Genomic DNA, 21456 nt, shown 5'->3' on the forward strand with positions numbered 1-21456 from the left:
AACAAATAATCTATGGAACTGACTTCTGTCCTCTGACAGGGACAGAAAAAACACTGTGGTAATTCTTTAAGGCAGTGTTGGGCAAATAAGTCCTTAAGAACACTAATTCCAAAAGATAGTCTGGGAAGAAACGAGGGAGAGAACATCTATAGTCAAATAACTGTGGGAATGCTGTATGTGCTGGCCCCCTCTAAAGACTTACTATGTGTAATAGCACATTCCAATCTTATAAAAAGTCCTGCTGTAAAGAATCTGGCTAATTTATTTTTAATCCAGGATTCTCAAATTTATTTAAATATGAATCCTTCCTTTATATAACACCTATTAACATCTGTTTTTCAGAACACTTTGAGAAATGCTGGGTTTAAGAGATAATGCTTTCTGAGGAAGGAATTTCCTGCTCACGGTGAAGGTAAAAAGTAGGAAAAATACAGGAGGGAAAGAGACAATGAGATTTTAAAAATCCTAATAAATACTAATAAAACATACTAATAAAGTGTAACATTAATTGAACACTTACTATGTGGCAGATTACACCAAGTATTTTATATACATTAGTTTGTTTAACTTTTATAATAAGTTTAAGAAGTAGGTACTATTATTCCAACATAAAAAAAGGGCTAAAGTTCAAGGAGGTTTAGTTTGTGGTGGACAGCACCCTATCTATCTGGGTTACTTCAGACTCTCCCTCTTAACCACTATGCTACCACCACTGAATGACAAAAACCTTCCTTGTCTTGGTGGAGTAGGTAATGAAATGGGAACATTGCCTTCCTTTATTCTTCTTCCCTTCTCTCCCCATCTTTATTTACCTTTCCCTTCCATTCTTTTCTTCTTTCTCCCTTCCCTTCTTTTCTTCTTTCTCCCTTCCCTTCCTCCCTCAAACATCCTCTTGAGTGTCTGCTCTGTGTTAGTCACTGTGCTGGGTGGACCTGGGGTTTCAGAGATGAATCAGAACCAATTTCTCTTCTTGAAGGGCCTCTGGTCAAGCCCAGTAAGTCAATCAGCTTCCAAGACCTGGGACAGCTTAACAGGAGAATGGGAAGGAAGATAATCCCATGGATTGCATCAAGAGCATCAGAAAGGCTAATAAGATTAGCATGGAAGGTCCACCTAGAGCTGCTTCCCACACATTTCTAAGGCTGGATCCTTAGAAGAAGAGGTATTTGGCAAGCATGGGAGGAGGGAGTATAAAGTTTCATGTACAAATCACCAAATTAATGCTGTTTGTGTTAACTAGATTTATTAGCGAGACTTGGGGGTAAGCACACCTGTCCCCTATTTCAAATATTCCCTGGAGATTTGGAAGCTGAGCAATACACTGATCTGGCCACATGCCAAGAAGCTCTCTGGGGAAACGAGTGTAAAATTTCACTCACATGGGGGTTACAAAATAAATATAATTCAGGGCAGAAAGAAACTTGGACCCTACCTAGAAACTTAAAAAAAAAAATAATTCCCTGTACCTCTCTAGATCATAGTGTCAATCACACCGCTCTGTGTCTGCCTCCCAGTCAGGATGGGGAGATCCATTGAAAACTAGAAATTTTTATTTTTTCTGTCCCCATCCCCGGCCTCTGGTACAGTGCCTGGTATATTATAGATGCTCAATGAATGCTTGAAGTAGGACAGATGAAAGGGGGGAGGTGGGGAAGAAGGGATGGAGGTGACTTGGATAAGACAATGGAGTCACAGAATATTATGGGAGGTTCAGGAGTTTGACCCCTGCATCCTCTGGTACAAGGTTCAGCTTCAAGAAGACACCTACCACATCCTCACAGCTGCCTCATGGTGCCCTTATCAACAAAGAATCTTGGGCTGACCTAGGGAAGCATTTCTGATCTCTCCTGTGGATAAGGAGTCTCAGGCCTGCCATCCTCCTTGTTGGAGATTGTCACTGAGGGAGGAGAGGTGAAGGTAAGGATCTACTTGAAATTCAACTAGTGCTGCATGAAGAATGATGTACATGAAAAATTGATCACGACTCTGCACCCAGGCAAATATTATTAATAATGCAGTATTTAAACATACAGTATATCTCCCTTAATGATGAAAGGAAACTCAAGGTCACCCCAAATAAAAGTCATTCCAATGAGACCAAAAGGAAGAGAGAGAATTTCTCCATGTGCATCACTCCACAATAGCTTCCTTTATACCACTACCTAGCAGAGTGAGTAGCCTTTCTATCAAGAGAGGGAGCAGAGCCCTTCTCAACAGGAATATTTCAAACCACTGCTTAGCAGAACCCAGGGGTACTAACCCCCCTTTTCTCAATCTCCTCATCTGTAAAATGGAGATAATAATACCCAAACAATGAGGCTGCTATAAGTATTATATGATTTATGTAATATATCAAATTAAGCACACAGTAATATCTCTATAAATTTTAGTTTTCCTTTAATCTATCTGATTGAAACTGAAGTTACATAGAGAAGTAGTGAATTTTCAAAGACTAGGCATATATATTCCAAAGCAAAACAGAACTCATAGTACACACTTTCGGCATGTGTCCTGAGCACCGTCTCCCTTTTTCTGGGCCTTGGTTTCCATCTGCAAAATTAGGGGGCTTCTAGATGATCTCCCAGTCACCAAATTGCTACTCCAAATATTTGCAATCATGTAGATAAGACAAATTACTAAAAGCATGAGATTTGGAGTCTTCTGACAGACCTGGGTTCGAATGCAGCTCCTCCACATACTTGCAGTAAGACCTTGGTCAAGGTACTTAACCCCTCTAAGCCCCAGATTACTGAGTGATAAACTGAGATAAAATAGTTCCCACCTTGGAGATTTATTTTGAGCACTAAGTAATCCAAGGTAACATTGCTAGTAAGGGGAAGATGTGGAAAGCAAGCCCAGCTCTGTTTAATTTCAAAGACCATGCTCTTTCCATTGCAATAGTGGAAAATACCAACATAAACAAACATCTAACAAAGCCAGGCAGAGTAAAGTAGAAGCACAAGGCACCATGCTGTTGAATGAGAGAGGCAGGAGGGATTAATGCTGTCTTTGAGTAAAAGTGGTAAGTTGTTTCATCAAGAAAAGAGCTCTGGAGTCAGAGGCCAGGGATTCAAAACACTTAACCTCTCTGGATCTCAGTTTCTTCTCCTGTAAAATAGGGACAGTAACAGTACCTGCTTTACAGAGTTAAGAGTATAGATGAGGTAAGGTATATAAACACTTAGCATAATGCCCAGGACATAATAAAATCTCAATAAATGATAGCTATTGCTATTATTATAGTAGGTTCTTTTAATGACATGAAATTAAATAGTATTATTATAAATGATCAAAACATTCTAGAATGATATAAACAACCCACAAGATGCTGCCGACCCTAAAAGAATCAGAAGCCCAAACAGCATTTTTCCATGGCTTTCCAACTTCTTTATCACAAAAGAAAGTCTGGAAATTACCTGTTTTGGCCTTCAACCAGGCTCTATTCTCAGAGGTATTATTTACATTTCAGATTTATTATTGTCTTCTATGGTGCTGACATGAAATAACCTTCCATTCTCTTCCATGTTAAAAGAGTACAGTGTTTCTTGGCTCAATAAATAATTCAGGGCTATATTAATATTTTAAGAAGAATAAGCAATATATTTTAGACCCTAGAAAAACCATGAGGACTGAAATTAGTTATTGGTAGCTGAAAACTTAATTGAACCAACATATTGATTGTTTTTTCCTCCAGGTTTTATTGCCCACACAATGAAGAGGAGTGCCTGCTTCCATTCCGAATGCTGCATACTTAATTATATCTGCTGGATTTTGTTTTCATAGAAACTCGAAAGCATCCAACCATGAACTTAAATGCTTTTGCCCATCTGATGCTAAATACAGAACCACTCCCCTTTCCGTACAACAGTGCACTCTTCTTCACATACATTTTTTAAGGATAATGGATTCCATTTTCCCATAAATATCAGATTTCTGAGTTAGCACTTATAACCTAGCTAAAGAAGGAGAAAAGAAATATAATTTATTTTTACCTACTATGTCTCAGATCTTATGCATGTATGACTTTATTTAATCCTTAAAATAACCCTCCAGTGTAGATAATATCTTCTCTTTTTCCAGATGAAGAAATAGAGTTTCAAAGAGGCTGAGTAACTTGTCAAGGTCACCCAAAAAGTGCATCCAACCCTAAAATCCAAGTTCTTTCTTCTACACCAAGCTGCTTCATAGTACTAATAATGATAAAAATAGCTAAGAAATACTGAATATTTACAGTGTGCAAGGCACACTGTTTGAAGATTTTTATATGCATTAATTAATTATTCCAACAATCCTTTGAGATAGGAGCTATTTTTATCCCATTCTACAGTTCAGGAAAATAAAGCTTAGAGAGTTGAAAATGGGCTTTCCTGAGTTTCCCTGATATTAGGTGGAAATACAGGATTTGAAGTCATACAGTTGGACTTCCAGGGTCCAGTCTCTTAACCATTACACACACCATACTCCTAGATACCAAAATCTAGGAAAATAGGGAAGTGGGTCTCCATCAGTAGGTAGATGAAGTAAGACCGAGGGGGTCATCTTCTCAGCTCCACATGGGACATTAAATACATAAGTCACTGTGACAGGGAACTCACAGATGATGAGTTGGCAGTGTCAACAATGCCCATTTCTGGGTATGGTCTGGGATCTTTGCTGCAAACATGATCTCCCTAGCTGACCTGTCAAACTTGGCCTGCCCTGCAAAGGAGGAGTTCACCAGCGGCCTCTTTGCTATACTATGGTTATACCCTAACTTTTCTCAAACTGTAGCCACACGGGGTATTGCCTCTGCCATCTGCGATGACAGTTCCAGGATGAAAGAGAATGTGCCCAGAGTCAGGTAAATGGCCACATGATAAGCTGCTCTTCATTTGACAAAGTAGATCAGTTCCCAACATGGTAACTGTGCTGAATTTAAAAGAAAAATTGGAAATAAATCTTAGTTTTGGTAGAGCCACACACATGTAAGCATAATTTCATGCACTTTTGCATGTGCAAACACACACACACAGATTCCTGGTCTTCTCATAGCCACTGGATACCTATAGGCACATGGCACAGTTGTTGCAGTCTGGATCTGGAAGCATGCCCTTGGTAAGAGAGACAAATCCATCTACTTATGGATGGGTTGACTTGGCTCAAGTGTGAGGAATCTCTATCAACAGATATTTGAGTACCTGCTAAGTGTCAGGCCCTAGGCTGAGTCTCTGATTCTTGTTTCCTACCGCAGCAGCTTCAACAATCTGAAATCAGTCTTTTGACTCCAACTTGGCCATGGACTTCCAGATCACATATTTCCTTTTACTCAAACCATCAGGGTAACAGTTGCCTATCCTGACATTTGGGTTCATCCTGACCACAATCATGCCCAGAGTAGACAACAGATAAGAAACTGAACCCCAGATACTAATACAAGAGTTAAGTCAAAGTGCTGAGAAAAGGCTATTAAATGTAAATGACAATTTTCCTTAGACTTGAGTAACAAAATAGTGTATTAGCTATATACTGCTGTGTGACAAATTACTCTAAAACATATTCGCTTATAACTTTATTATCGCTCACATTTTCTGAGAGTCAGGAATCTGGGAATGGCTTAGTAGGATTGTTTTAGTTCAGGGTCTCTCATGAGGTTTCAGTCAAGCTATCAGCCAAGGTTGCAGTCATCTGAAAACCTGGCTGATCCTGGAAGATCCACTTCCAAAGCTCATTTGCATGGCTATTGGCTGAAGGCTTCAGTTCCTCGCCACATGGTACATAAGCCTCTCCAAAGAAGTTCTCATGACATGGCAGTTGGCGTCACCCAGAGTGAAGAATCCAATGGAGAGAGAGAGAGAGAGAGAGAGAGAACCAACATAGAACCTGTAGCGTCTTTTATAACCTTATCTCAACAGTGTTATCATACATACTAGCTCTGGTGCAATGTAGGTTGAGGATCATTAGGAGCCATTTTGAAGGATGGTTACCATAAAATGCAAACAATACAATATAATCATTAGAAGGTAATTGAAAGATTATTTCTCAACCTTTAGTCTAAGATCCTTTGGAACACAGAAACAAATAAAAGAATTAATTTATGTTAATTGATTGTTGAATGAATTTAGTTCAAGTCAGGGCTGACTACACTTATGATTTTCAAAGTTTCTTGAGACTTTCTTAGGTTTGAAAGATCAACCCCTCAGGTTCCTATAGATGAGGTCATCAGAGATACCTGAGCTCCCGTGATTACAATGGGCCAGAATCAGTACTAGTACTTACAGAATAATAGGTTTCCTTCTCATCATTTGTTGAGTATCCACTATATGCCTGGCACTTGGAATACACTAGTTTTTATTATTACAACCACTTGCCAACAGGGCTTTTAGGTCACGGTTTGCAGATGGCAAAATTGAGGCTCAGAGAGATAAATTGACTTGCCCAGAAAATTTGTGGCAGAGCAAAGTTTTAAACCCAAATCTAAAATAACTCCAAGGAGAGGAGTTTTTAAAGGAGTGTTTTCAGATAATTCCGTGGTGCCCCCATTGAAATGAGGTGAAAATATAATTTTTTGGCTTTTCAGATATGATGGTACATTGTAGCTCCTCTTTGCTTCAAATTAATCTCTTTAACCAACATTATTTGATGATGTGTGAAGATAAAGAAATGAGACTTTTAAAGTTATATTATATTTGTATGGAATGTTTTATATCCTTTCTCTATCCTAGCCTACCTCAACTATTCACAATAAGCATACAGAAACTTGTAGATTGTGTTTCCCCTCTGCAGAACTACAAGAAACATTCTGGTTCTACAGTATTAAAATTGATTTGGATGTTAACTGCTTGAAGCTTGAAGCAGGATATGAACCAGTTTTGATAATTGTATGGTATTCCCTCTCTCCCATGAGGCACCTGATATTCCCATGGAGAAATCAGCTGCATATTGGCCATCTTCAGCCAGAGTCTCTTGACTAGCATCTCTATTTTCTGACCACACACCTCAGATCACTGGCTCTCTCTATAAGAGTTGTCCTGTACCTCTTTTTAACATTGTTCTTCCTAGTTAATTCTATCATTATTACTTTTTTTCAACTCTTGCCACCAACCTGATCCAAGCCACTGTCATCTCTCCCCTAGGCTACTAAATGATCTTTTTTGTTTCTTGTCATGAACTCTCTGATCTATGATCCACCTAGCAACCAGAATTCTCTTTTTCAAGATAGACACAATCATTTTAATCCCTTGTTTAAAACCCTCTCATGGCTTCCTATTATATTTAGAACAAAATCCAAACTCCTTTTCATGATCTTCAAGGCTCTGTATAATCTGAATTCTGCCTACCTCTCCAGGCTAATCTCATCTTTTTTTTTTTTTTCTTTTTCTTGCATACTGGTTTATTTCAATTACTCAAATATTCTGCGTTCTTTCCCATCCCAGGGCCTTTGCAAATTCTGTTCCCTTTAGGCATAATGCTCTTCTGACTCTCTCTATGACAAGCTTCTTCTCATCTTTCAGGCCTCAGGTAAAATGTCCTATTCCTCCGAAAGGCATTCTCAGTCCCCTGTATCTAAAGTAGGTCTCCTATTTTCCTCTACCTTAGCATCTTGTTTAGTTCCATCCTAGCTCTTATCACACTCTATATTCATCTATTTATAGAGGCCTAGAACATAGTGGTAATAAATACAGATTCTGAAGTCAGACTGCCTGGATTTAATTCCTAGTTCTGCTATTTAACTGTGGCCCAAGGGCAGTTACTTACTTCTCTATGCCTGAGTTTCTTCATCAGTCCTAGTATCTATTTTACAGGGCTGTTATGATGATTAAACATAAAGTGCTTAGAACAGGATCTAGCATATAGTAAACGCTCAATATTTGTTATTATTATATATTTTTCTTCTGACCATAATACACATTCCGTGAAAGCATGGGCCATTGCTGGTCTTGCTCACCATTATGTCCTTAGTGTCTGGTACATTGTAGGCATTCAGTGGATCCTTGCTGAGTATAGTGTGAAGTCTGTTCCTAGCATCATCAAGAGATAATGGATTTTACAACCAGATTTACCTGGATTCAAGTTCTGTTTCTGCCATGCTCTATGCTGAGTTATATCATTAATTGCTTTTTTCTCATCATGACCAACACCTGTAAAATTCCCCTACACTAGGCCTCTTATTGACACTGAACTATTACAAAATGTGTCTTTAACTTTTGCTCTCATATGACAGTAACACATAATATTCATGAGCATAGATGGGTTCTAGAGTCAGACTGCCTAAATTGTTAACCTGATCCCACCACTGATTCATTTGGGAAGATACTCAGCCTCTCTCGTGCTTCTTAGATTTCCTTGATTTTAAAATGAAGGTAAAAATAGTACTTACTTCATAGGGTCACTGTGGTAATTCAATGAATTAATACATGATAAATTCATAGAAGAGTTCCTGGTATGCAGTAAACTCAATATGTTTAGTTCCTTGATACTCAGAGTGTGGTTCATAAACCAGTAGCATTGCCATCACCTTGAATCCTGTTGGAAATGCAGTATCTCGGGTCTCACCACCAAACTACTGAATCAGAATCTGCATTTTTTTTTTTTTTTTTTGGCTGTGTTGGGTCTTCATTTCTGTGCGAGGGCTTTCTCTAGTTGCGGCAAGCGGGGGCCACTCTTCATCACGGTGTGCGGGCCTCTCACTATCATGGCCTCTCTTTTTGCGGAGCACAGGCTCCAGACACGCAGGCTCAGTAGTTGTGGCTCACGGGCCTAGTTGCTCCGCGGCATGTGGGATCTTCCCAGACCAGGGCTCGAACCCGTGTCCCCTGCATTAGCAGGCAGATTCTCAACCACTGCGCCACCATGGAAGCCCCAGAATCTGCATTTTAATAAGATCTCCAGGTAATCTACAGGTGGATTAAAGATTGAAAAATGCCGACTTAGCTGACATCAGTTAACATTCCCTCCCAGGATTCTGCTTCTTGAGAAAGAGCCATCTGAAAACTACTAACTCATTGTGTGGCCTTGAGAAAATTTCAATTTTTGCACCTCTGAGCCTCATTTTCCTATCTGTAAAATGAAGATAAAATTACTCATCTAGTCAACAAGTACAATCTTACTGGCAATTTGATCTTGGGTAGTTACTCAACCTATCTGAGCCTCGTTTTTTTCTCACCTGGGCAACAGAGATAATAATAACATTCTCAGAGGATTATGAAAATTGAGATAATATATGTTAAGCACTTGGCATTATGGTCAATACATTGAATGCAACCAATAAATATTAGTTACTATATTAACAAGTATCATAATAAACTATAATGATGATGATTATCTTTATGACATACCTCACTTTTTCATGATGTCCCTGAAAATTACTCTCTCCAGCATTTGGCATTCCCTTCTAAACATCTGCCACATATTTCTGGAGATACTTTAAAAGGAACATCACATATTTGCATGTATAAATTCTAGAGTATATATGAGTCGCATGACATTATAGTTATTCTCAATAAATGTTTGATACATGAATAAATGAGCCAATGAATGAATGCTTCATATTTGTAAAGAATCAAGGGTGACGTTTACTCATTCTTGATTGTGAGAACAAAAATAAATCCTTCAACTTAGCATTCATATTTTTGTTCAGCTGAGCTTCCTTCAAATTGATCTCCCATGAATGCCCAAACAGATCTACCATTCCAGCCAAACCAATTTAATAAACTTATTCTTTGTACTGTGTATAGTAGTAGACAGAATTTGGGCTTTGAAATGTTTGATATGAATTTGAGTCATGACTCTTTCATTTACTACTTATGAGATCTAATGCAGGTCCCCTATCCTGTCTGAATTTTGGTTTTCTCCTCTGTAAAATAGAAATAATTAGTCCTCGATATTGTTGTGAGACTTCAGTGAGATGATACACAAAAATTGATAGCACAGCAACTGACACATAATAGGCAATCAATAACTATGAGTTCCTTTGTTCTTTTGCTTGATACGCCGTTTTGGAAAGTAATTCAGTAATATTTATCAATTCTCAGGAAGTCCATTTCTAGAAATTTTCCTCAGGAGATGACCCAAATGAAGATAAATATTTATATATAGTTATAATTTATCATGTCTGCATTTTTAACGTAGCCCCTCTGCAACTGATAGATTAGTCCTCTCACAGTAAGCATTCATTCAGGGTAATTCTCTGAACTATTATAGTGTGTGCCTTATCATGCTGGTTTCTGGAGAAAGAATTCTTTCACACAGTCTTTCATTTGTTCATTCAACAAATATTTATTTGAACGTTGATTATGTGCAAGGCAGAGTGAAAGAGAATAAAGAGTTGAAGAAAACACTTTCCCCTCTCATTAAGATTATAACGTGGTAAAAATCCACTTTACTGAGCCACCATTCTCTGATTTAGACAAACTCTTACTCATTCCTTGGTCACAGTTCAAATGTTGCCTAAGCTATGATAGATTCTCTGACCTTCCTAGTAAGTAAAGTTCTTGGTTTCTTCCCTTTTGCTTCTATAGGATTCCGTTCATACGTATTTTTAGGGCTAACACCTTATACTTTGTGTGTGTGTATGTTTACAAATATCTTGTCTCCTCCACTGAACTTTGAGCCCTTCAATTGCAGTGACTTCCCAATCTTGTTCAACTTGTAAAGGGCCTGACAAAAAAGCAAATACTCATGTTCAATAAATGTCTATTGAGTAAATGAATGAATGAATGAATAAAATCACACATTATAACAGTGATTTAATTCAAAATGTAGGATGTTTACTAAAAGAAGAATAAAGCTTAAGGAGTCTAGAGGAGGAAGAGCCCACCTGTTTTGGAAATCAGGAAAGGTTTAATGGAGAGGGTAGCATTTGATATGGGCCTTAAAAGATAAAAAGTATTTTAGTAAAAAGGGAATAATAGGACATTGTGGGTCTGTAGGTCAGCCTGAGCAAAAGCAAAGAGCTGGGGAAGTTGCGTGGGTATGGTTTATGCATGTTTGGAGAAATAGTATACGGTCCAGTTTGTGGAGATGTAGGAAATAAGACTGTGAAGGTAGGTTAGGATCATATTTTGTAGGACCTTGAAAGCTACAATGAAGGATTTATACTGAATTTTACAGGTCGTGTGGCTGTGAGGGTGCCACAGGATATGCTTTAGGAGGATAAAGTTACTCAGGAAATAGTTCTAGGAACATATCAATTACACCTAGATGTGGGAGTGGTGTGGGAGTGATAATGCAGGCACACCAGTGGAGAGACCAATTAGGAGTCTAGAGGAAGGGAACTTAGGTTAGAGTAGTGGGATAAAGCCCTGAACACTTATAGGAAGACCACCAGCTCAGCTGCCTTAGTTTTGGGGCACCAAGTATTACATGGAAGCGTACCTCCCAAATGTGCTCAGAGGCAATCCATTAAAGTCGCTATCACCCAGTGGCCTGAGGCCAGGATTTTTGTGTTGATGCAATAAAAAATGAATGAGGGGACTTTCTTGGTGGCCCAGTGGGTAGAACTCTGCATTCCCAATGGGTTCGACCCCTGGTCAGGGAACTAGATCCTGCATGCATGCCGCAGTGAAAATCTCGGGTGCCGCGGCTGGGACGCGGCGCAGCCAAAATAAATAAATGAAATTTTTTTTTTAAATGAATGAGGCCCAGACTATGCTTTCAGAGAGCTTTTTAGCCCAAGGAGGAGGCAAAGAGGCACACAAACAACGATAATCTTAGACAAACTATGATGTGACAGAGGTGTAGCCAAAGTGCTACTGGAAGCCAGGGGTCCAGAGCTCTGGTTCTGAGGACCTGCTTTGTAATCTTTCTAGGCTGCGTTGCTCTGTATTCATGTCTGCTACTTAGTAAAGTTATAACTTCTGGAATGTCACTTTACATTCCTGGAATTCATTTTGTCACCTGTTACCTACTGATAGGCCAACAAAAATTATGTCTGCTTGCTTAAAATTTGGAATATCATCTACCTTTTACCTCCAGTCACTGTTCCCCACTCACCTGTGAGACACTCCACTGGTTTCATCTTCCCCCTGCACATTTGATTATTCAACTGAATGTGACCAGGGATTCTATAAGTTTCGAGAAACTAGAGATCTCAGCACATGAAGCTTTCTCAGCTTCCCACTGTGTGGTAGCTAGTGCCTTCTCAGGACTCTTTACTACTCTTGCCTTTCCATAAACAATCAGTAGTATGATACTTTAAAATAGCTCCTAAGTGGAACAATGTGTGATATATACTCCTGAAATGTCCAGTCAATGTCATGTATATCAGGTTGCTTCTAACCAGAAATGTTAACACAGTTCAGTGAGGGTCAGATTAGTGAGGAAGGTAGATGATACTTCAAAAATTTAGACAGAGGAAATAATTTCTGGAAGGGTACTAACAAGAGCAAAGGGGTGAAGGAAGAAATTGACATGGTACATGGATAGGACAGTAAAGAACATTTCTAGATTCAGAAAGAAGATTATGTTGAAAGTATCAAAGAAGAGAGTATGAGGAGAGAATCATCTGCTCAATGAGGAAATGTAGGGAGACAAATTTGACTTTCCTTTAGCAAAGACATTTCCTTGGAAAGTAATGAGTGGCCATGGCTAGAACAATACAAGTGGAGACCAAATGTCAACTTTGGAGAGTTGTTGTAGAGGATATTTCTAACTCAGCTAGGGAAATGCCATTAAGTCATGAACTCCAAAGTTGAAAGATAATTTAATGAGTAACAAATTTTTGATAAGGTGCTAAGAAGAGAGGGAGTAAATGGTACAGGAAGGGACAAGGGGAAGGAGGGAGGGAGGGAAGGAGAGAAGAAAGGAGAGGAGGAAGAGGGGGAACAAGGAAGGGGTGGTGGGAAGGAAGGAAAAAAGCAAGGAAGAAAAAGGCAGGAGAAGGACAAAGGAGGGAGGAAGGGAGATTAAAAGGAGAGAGGTAGGGAAGGTGGAAAGAGATGTATAGTTGAGTCATATTCAGTATTGGTACACTGAGCATGGATCCTCTCAATTCATTACTGTTAACAATAATAAACTCTTGGGGCCTATCCACCTGTGAATTTCTGATTATTTGCCCAACCATGGGTAGTCTATGAATGCTTTTAGTCATAAGAAATAAGGAAGGAGGGCCCAGCTTCAAGTTCCGGACCTGTTCAAAAAGGGAAACAATAGCTAGCTAACAAGGCATCCTAACTGACTGCATCTTGTGAACTTTAAAAGTATCAGAGCAATTTAGCCTTTAAAAAACTGCATAAAATATTTTATCACATCCCTGCCTTGGTAACTTTAATAAACTGTGGTGCCTTCAGGGACCCAGATCCATATAAATTAACTGCCTTCAACTTGGAGCATCAGGGTCTTTATCTTTTGTCAGCTTAATTATGTGTTTAATTTTATTTTTAACATTTTAAAAAATGAGCCACACTAAGAGCAGCTTCAAATGTTTAATTAAACAAATGGATATTGTTATATCTGGCATGATCAAAACTCTCATTTGTCATGTTAATGTTTTATAGGAGCCAAGAGCTCCAAGATGGTACTCAGGCAAGTTAGGCACTCAAAAGCCTGACTACTTTTCCAGAGTAATTTAGTGGTCTAACTTGGTTATGCAGCTATTTTGATACTAATTTGTGGCTGATTCCATCAGAGCTCCAGCATGCTATTAGATATTTATCTAACTTCTCTGTGCAGAAGTCTGTGCATGGTCGGGACTTCCCTGGTGGTCCAGTGGCTAAGACTCTGCGTTCGCAATGCAGGGAGCCCAGGTTCGATCCCTGGTCAAGGAGCTAGATCCCGCATGCATGCCGCAACTAAAGATCCCATATGCCGTAACGAAGATCCTGCACGTGGCAAGGAAGGTCCCGTATGCTGCAACTAAGACCCAGCACAGCCCTCCTCCCCCCCCCCCAAAAAAAAGAAGTCTGCATAGTGTAGATTGGAGACTTGAAAGGGGTAAAGTGGTATCATCCAGAATGATTTGAACTCCCATAGGCAAAACATCAGCCCATGGCCACTACTCCTCTTTATATTCTTTATATCTCCTGTAAAACCATTACTCTCACTTCCAAATAGGTCAACTTCATGCAGTTTCCAACCTGGCCCTTCATAGTTCTGTTGAGCTTTCTGACATTGCTCCCTACTTCATAATCACACAAAAGCAGGAGTCCTACTTGCAACACTCAGAAACTTGCATTGACTTTCATTCTGACCTACTGATAACCCTCATGGCTTTTGACTTCATGACTTTTTTTCCCATTTTGGACCAAGCTTCATTTATTGTTTCAGAAACACATTAACAGCCTTTTCAGTAAGGCTTGGTGTCCAAAATACTCTGAACACCCACACCCCATGTGTATATTCTGGCTCTTTGTACAGGTTCTGAATGTCTCTCATCCAATCTTTTCTATACACCATTGTCAAATAGTTCTCCTAAAAAGAGCTTTGATCATCTCCTCCCTGCCTATAGTCACTCAATGATTTCACATGGTCTCCAGTATAAGGTAGAGGTTCCTTAATAAGATACTCAAGACCTTTCAAACTTTAGCCCTAGATCAATATGTTGGACTTATCAGGCTCTAGCCTCCTACTTCTATACTTACATGACAGACACTGGACCTCTCATTCTTCCTGGAATATATTTTATGCTTTCCCTCTTTCATGCCTTTGCTCACACTTTCCCCATATGCCTGGTCACCCTTATTTCCAGTTTTCTAACAAAACATGTACCCTCTACCAGGAAGCTCATCATAATTTCATGATTCTGTTCTACCTACCACATGATTGAGGTATCAGCTAACCTGTGCTGGGCCAATGATCACATCACCATATCACTACTCGAGGAGGGCTGGCTACATGAATAAACAGACTAGGCAACTGTCTATATCTTGGTCTTTAGAAATGCTCCACTGCTCCTTCCCAGAGGAAGGATACTCACTTAGGCTGAGGCTTAGAGGATGAGAAGGAACGACTACAGAAAGAGCACAGCAGGCCAAAAAAACCATTATGTACAAAGGTGGTAAATAAATAAATCACTGTATTCTAGGAATTCCAAGTGCTCTATGCCATGATGCAACTGAGATTCAGAATAAGAAGAAAAAAATGTGTTTTAAAGAATGTTGAGTATATAGAATTAAATTAATGATGATCCATGCTTCATGAGATACTCTTATTTGGGCCTAATCTTATTTTACTTTATTTTGTTCTGTTTATTTATTTATCTTTAAAATAAATTCTAGATTTTTACCATTATGATCAGGGTTCCATGATCAATCTTGTATCCTGGTACACATTTTAAGAGTTACTGTTAGATATTTACCTAGAAGTAGAATTGCTGGGTGTTAGGGTATGTAAACACTCAACATTTACAAGACAATGCCAAATTGCTGTGATCTGGAGGATAGCATTAAAGAAATAGTACAGATGAGAATACCCAACCAAGTTATTCACCTTCCCAGATTTGTTAAGCCAAGATTTTTCCTTGAAGCTACTGATGACCAGATTAGGAAGACGACCTAGCACCAACCACATTCTTGGAAGTTGCAGAAGAAGGGGTTTATCTTCACTGGAGCGAGGCTTATTGAGCTCCTCCACCACCTTCATGGTGGGGGTCATGTTGCCTTGGCACTCTGCCTGTTCATACAGCTAGGCCCACCACGGTTGCAGTTCTAGATTTTTATGTTGCAGGAATAACCCAACAGAGCCTGGCCTCACGTGTTGCATCACGCAACTCTTGCCTCCTGCGCCCAGGGCTTCCCTGTTGTTGCTGAGGCACAAGGCACAATGTGACCTGCTTGGCACCCACACACTCACACTGGCTCACCTACCCAGGCCCATGGGGCTGCAGGCTACAGGTGGGCCAGCATGGAGTGCTGCGGGCTTGCACACTGCCCACCTCCTTAGTGACTCATTCTGTATCTTGTGACTCACTCTGCTGATGCATCTGCTGCTGCTGTCCTGGAACTTGTTTCCCCAGCAGCCACTGGGGTTTAGATCACACAGCCTGAAGTATGGCAGAATTGATGCTCAATAGGGCACATTTTCACTGATGGGAGAGGAGGGAGGCTGAGAACCAAATATGTTAGCTGCAAAGCTACTGCCAGCCAGAAACACGCCTACATACATTTACCTCCTTCTCTATATTAAATCCCCCTTTCTCTCACTCTTGGTTCTGAGATCGCCTCCCTCCCAAATTAAAAAGCAGTATTAGCATATAAATTTTTATCTCAGGGAAGCCAGTCAGCATTCTAGACTAGTGAAACCATATAAGAAAAATACTGAACAGGGGTTAGTACCACACTTGTAGGGGAGAAAGAAACTCAGCCCAGTTGTAGCAGAGCATACATCTTCTCTTCTAATTCACGGATTGCCTGGCCATCCAAATAGCTCTTTATATCCTGCCCCATGACCCCCTTGATCCATATAACAACTGAATAATTCCTTGCTGAACTGATTACACCAGTCCCTTTCTACTCCCTTATAGGGCCTTGTGTTTTTCTATTTCACTTTTCACAGCTTCATCAACTCCAAGCCAGATCATTGCTGTCATGAGCCACATACCTTTTTTCTTTTTAAAAATTGAGGTAAAAGTCACATAACAAAATTACCCATTTTAAAGTGAACTATTCAGTACATTCACAGTGTTTTGCACCCACCACCTCTGTCTAGTTCCAAAACATTTTCATCACCCTAAAAGTAAATCTTGTACTCATTAAGCATTCCCCTGGTCACATACTTGTTTTATTAATACTAATTTTCTTTACCCCCAGTACCCAAATAATAAATTCAGGAATACACATACCTATCCATCTCCTCCCAAATCCTTGTTTGATGAGTAAAAAAAATATAAATCATTGCTAGTAAGTTTAATTTAATTTACTCTTCTAGTGATACGAAGATATCAAGCAAGATGGAAATCTTCTAAAGGAAAATCAACCAGAGAGCAGGACTCAATTAAATTGCACATTTATTTATGAAGCACCCACAATATGTAAGCCTGAAGGAGGATGGGGGATTTAAATTCACATTTATTGAGTAATTCCATGTGTTACTCACCACGTGACTTACTAGTTTTTAGTCATTCAGTCCTCACGCTAAGCCTATACAGTTAGAACTGTATTTTCTGGTTTGCAGATGAGAAAACTAAGGCTCAAAGAGGTTAGATGAGAAATTAGATGACCAGAACCCAACTTTGCAAAGACAAACCCCAAGCCCTTTCCACTAAACCATCCTGTCTCAAAATTGTTAATATTTTGGGAATATTTAATAATTATCTTTGGATCTATAACAATGTTAAACCTTAAATAGTTAATTCTATTATATGACAGTTGTCTAGTGCTACATAACAAATCACTCCATAACTTAGTGGGTTAAGGCAACAATCATTTATTTGCTCACAATTGTGTTTATAAGCAATTTGGGCTAGACTCAGCTGGGAAGTTCTGTTCATCTCACAAGGAATTTCTAATGTAATTGCAGTCATCCAATGGTCAGCTAGGGCCGCATGATATAAGATGGTTTCACTCACATGTCTGGTAGTTGGTGTGACTGTTATCTGGGGTACCCCAGTTCTCCTTCACATGGTATCTCATTCCTTAGCAAGTTAGATGACTCCTTCACATAATGACAGAAGCGTTCTAACAGCACCAAAGCAAAACGACAAGGGCTTTTATTGCCTAGCTGCAGAAATCAGTTTCTCTTCTGCCACGTTACAGTGGCAAATCTAGACCCAAAGGGTGGGGAAATAGGCTCCACCTTTCATGGGAAGAATGTCAGTATCACACTGCAGAGGAACGTGAATTCTGGGAGCTGTGTTTCATTGAAGGCCATTATTGTAAAAATCTGTCACACATAATCTGAAGTTAATTCTTCCCAACTGATTGCTTTTCTGTTTTTGCAAAGTCCTAGGCACAAGGACCTCTTCAACTGTTCTTTGGAGAGCAGGAACCAGGTCATCATTCAGAGTCACTGTTCTGGTGCCTACAGTGGGTGGCTCAGGTAGGGAATCTGAATATTGTTTCCATTTGTGTGGGTTACACACCCCCTGTAGTCATCAGCATACAAGGCTTGATCACAGCCCATATTTCAAGTGATTCTGGGATCCAACCAAAACCCTCCAGTTCTAAATGAGTTTAGAGTGGAAACAGATGAACATTTAAAAAAAAAAAAAAAGAATTTTTCTGCAAGAATATGTCTAGAAATAAACTATGGAAATAAGTGATGTGGGAGCAGAACTCACATATGTTTCTAACTATTAGAAGTGCAGGAGCTACAATGTGATAGTCATTCCACTGATCACCAACCTTCCTTGCGTGACTTGTTCCTTCCTTCCATATCAATTCAGTAAGTATGATCAACGGCTGTGATGTGGCTAGCTCTGTGTCCTTGAGGTATCTCTTTCTCAAATACCTCTGTGTATCTTCCAGGGGGATAGTCACATTTTCCTCTGTGCCCACCCCCCATATTACTCATGCATTTTCCTATGGTGGCCATGAGAATATACCTTGCAAACCTCCAACTACAGGGAAGCATAATTGATCTAGGACTCCAACTCCTGCAATCTAAAATCCAGAGCTTCATTTTCTCCAAAGCCACATTTCTCACAGATTGCTCACAACCAAAAACCTAATGACTGAATACTAAGGCAGAGCCATTCTTGGGAGACATGAGACTCCTCCAACATGTAATTTTAACTCAAGGACTCCCCAGTGACCTTGCTGAACTTTTCACCCAACCTTCCTTCCCTCCTTTGCTTGGCATCAGACTCACAATCTTAAAGGTCTCCAAACCTCCTTGGCTCTCTCCTCATTTTCTTTCACAGGTATTTCCCTTAATAAAATTCTTATATTTTTCAATCTTGCATTTTTCAATTCTTACATTTTTGGCATCTGCTTATCAGGAGACTCGAACTAACACATTGCTCTGCCAATAGACTGTGATTTTCTTAGTGGTTCAGGATATGTTGTATACACCTCTATATTCTCACTTCGTACTACACTCCCTGATATATAGTTAATGCTCATAAGAGCCTTCTGAGTGAGCAAATTCCATAACCACTTATTCACTACATTTCAAAAATAACAACTAATGTTTATTGACATCCTATGCACCACATACTGGGCTAAGAGCTACATAAGAATTATTACATTTAATCCTCATAAAAGAATTATTACATTTAATCCTCATAACAACCTCTATTATCTCTAACTTAGACATGAGGAAACTGAAGTACAGAGAGGGTAAGAAACTTGTTCAAATCACATAACTAGCAAATAGTAGAGCTGGGACTTGAACTCAAGATGTCAGATTCTAGAGAACATATCTTAGTCTAAAATATATTTCTTCTTAAACCATAATTCAAAAAGATACATCCAGCACAATGTTCATTGCAGCACTATTTACGATAGCCAGGACATGGAAGCAACCTAAATGTCCATCGACAGATGAATGGATAAAGAAGATATGGCACATATATACAATGGGATATTACTCAGCCATAAAAAGGAACAAAATTGAGTTATTTGTAGTGAGGTGGATGGAACTAGAATCTGTCATACAGAGTGAGATAAGTCACAAAGAGAAAAACAAATGCCGTATGCTAACACATATATATGGACTCTAAAAAAATGGTACCAATGAACCTAGTGGCAGGGCAGGAATAAAGACTCAGACATAGAGAATAGACTTGAGGACACGGGGAGGGGAAGCTGGGATGAAGTGAGAGAGTAACATTGACATATATACACTACCAAATGTAAAATAGGTGGCTAATAGGAAGCAGCTACATAGCACAGGGAGATCAGCTCTATACTTTGTGACGACCTAGAGGGGTGAGATGGGGAGGGTGGGAGGGAGGCTCAAGAGGGAGGGGATATGGAGATATATGTATACATATAGCTGATTCACTTTGTTGTACAGCAGAAACTAACACAACACTGTAAAACAATTATACTCCAATAAAGATGTGAAAAAAAATAAAATAAAATATATTTCTTCTTGATGTTCCAGCTACAATGATAGAGGATGAAAAAAACATATAGAGATGAAAAAGAAATAGTTCCAAATTTCCAGATCCAGATTAGGAGAGACAGACACTTTGTTCATTCATTAATACGTTGAATATCAACCATCTTCCAGGAACCACATTAAGCATTGAGAATTCAGATTGGGGATAAGGCATTGATGCTGCCTTCAAGAAAATTACAATCTAGGAGTGAAACAGACAGGTGGACATGCAGTGCCCCTCAGTGTGGTAAATGTTAAGCAGGATTTTCATATGGGATGAGAGCCAGATGTGTGCCTTGCAAAAATTAAGAGCGGGAGAGGGAGGAGGGCATGTAGCAAGAAATGCTTCCCTGATATGATTATGACAGAGGAGAAGCCTTATGAACCAGTAAAGATCTATAGGAAAGAGAGGGAGAGTGATTTATGAATTGAGGGAAGGGATGTCTAGGAATTTGGTAATTTGACTGGAGCTTAAATGGTGGGTAGAACTTTAATAAGGGAGATGGTGGGAAAGGACGTTGTGAGCAGAGATAAGCAAAATATATAAAAGTGTGGAGGTAGGACCTATACCCTGCGTTCCCTGAATAATAAGTGTGGGTGAGGCACAAGGTCCAGGGAAAAAGTTAATAGAAGATAATGTCTGAAAACCCATCCAAGTTCATTGTTGAAGGGTTTGAAAATCAGTGTGAGCAAGTATGATGTTATTACTGTAGCATCAAGGAGCCATGGGGTTTAAGTAGGATAGAGCATCATCAATTTTAGATAGACTAGTCTGACATATTACCCCGAGGGTCTGTAAGGGTGGAAGAACAAAAATAAATCTTACAACAGAAAGGGAAAGGAGAACAACCTTATATTAAGTGCCTTTTGTGTGCATGGTCTAAGGCTGGTGTTTCATTCCTATCTATTTATTTAATCCAAAAAATAATATTTTGAAACAGATATTAATGCCTTTATTTTACTGGTCAGAAGGCAGCTCACAGAAGTTAACTTACTTCCTCCGAACCAAATAATAAGGTAGAAACTGGTAAAGCCAAAATTTGAGATCAGGTCTATCTAACTCCTGAGTGTGTACGCCTACACTATCCTGTCTTTAATCCTGAGAAGGACTTTGCAATTGTATATTTATTCTATTAGTCATTAAGCCAGTCAACAAGTATTTATTAATCTCCTACTATTTGTCAGGCCCTGTCCTATTTGCTAGGAATATAGTGAACCATGCAGGCAAATCCCTACTTTGGAGCTTACATTACAGTGGTATGAGACAGATGTTATACTAGTGAAAAAAGAGATTATATGTTAGGAGGTTATGAGTGCTATTAGAATCATAAAACAAGGTAAGGGGATAAAGATTGAAGATTTAGGCATTATAATTTTATATTGTATAGTTAGGAAAGGTGGCATTTGAACAGAGATTTTAAGAAATGGTGGAGCATGTGGATTTCTTAGAGAAGAGTTTCTAGGCAGAGGAAACAGAGTATAAGTGTTCTTGGGCAGGAC

At 39.3% G+C, this 21456-nt stretch overlaps 1 protein-coding gene and 1 non-coding gene across 2 annotated transcripts in view; one reads left to right on the forward strand and one right to left on the reverse strand.

The window, feature by feature from the left end:
• The window catches only part of AGBL4 (AGBL carboxypeptidase 4), a 1405329-nt gene that overhangs the window by 630275 nt on the left and 753598 nt on the right, over positions 1–21456 (reverse strand). The gene's annotated exons all lie outside the window — the stretch shown is intronic.
• Positions 13670–13742, forward strand: TRNAA-CGC (transfer RNA alanine (anticodon CGC)). The gene has a single exon. It is a non-coding gene; the product is annotated as a tRNA-Ala (tRNA).

The sequence above is a fragment of the Balaenoptera acutorostrata genome, chromosome 1 (genome assembly GCF_949987535.1).
Source record: "Balaenoptera acutorostrata chromosome 1, mBalAcu1.1, whole genome shotgun sequence".
Taxonomy (NCBI): Eukaryota; Metazoa; Chordata; class Mammalia; order Artiodactyla; family Balaenopteridae; genus Balaenoptera; species Balaenoptera acutorostrata.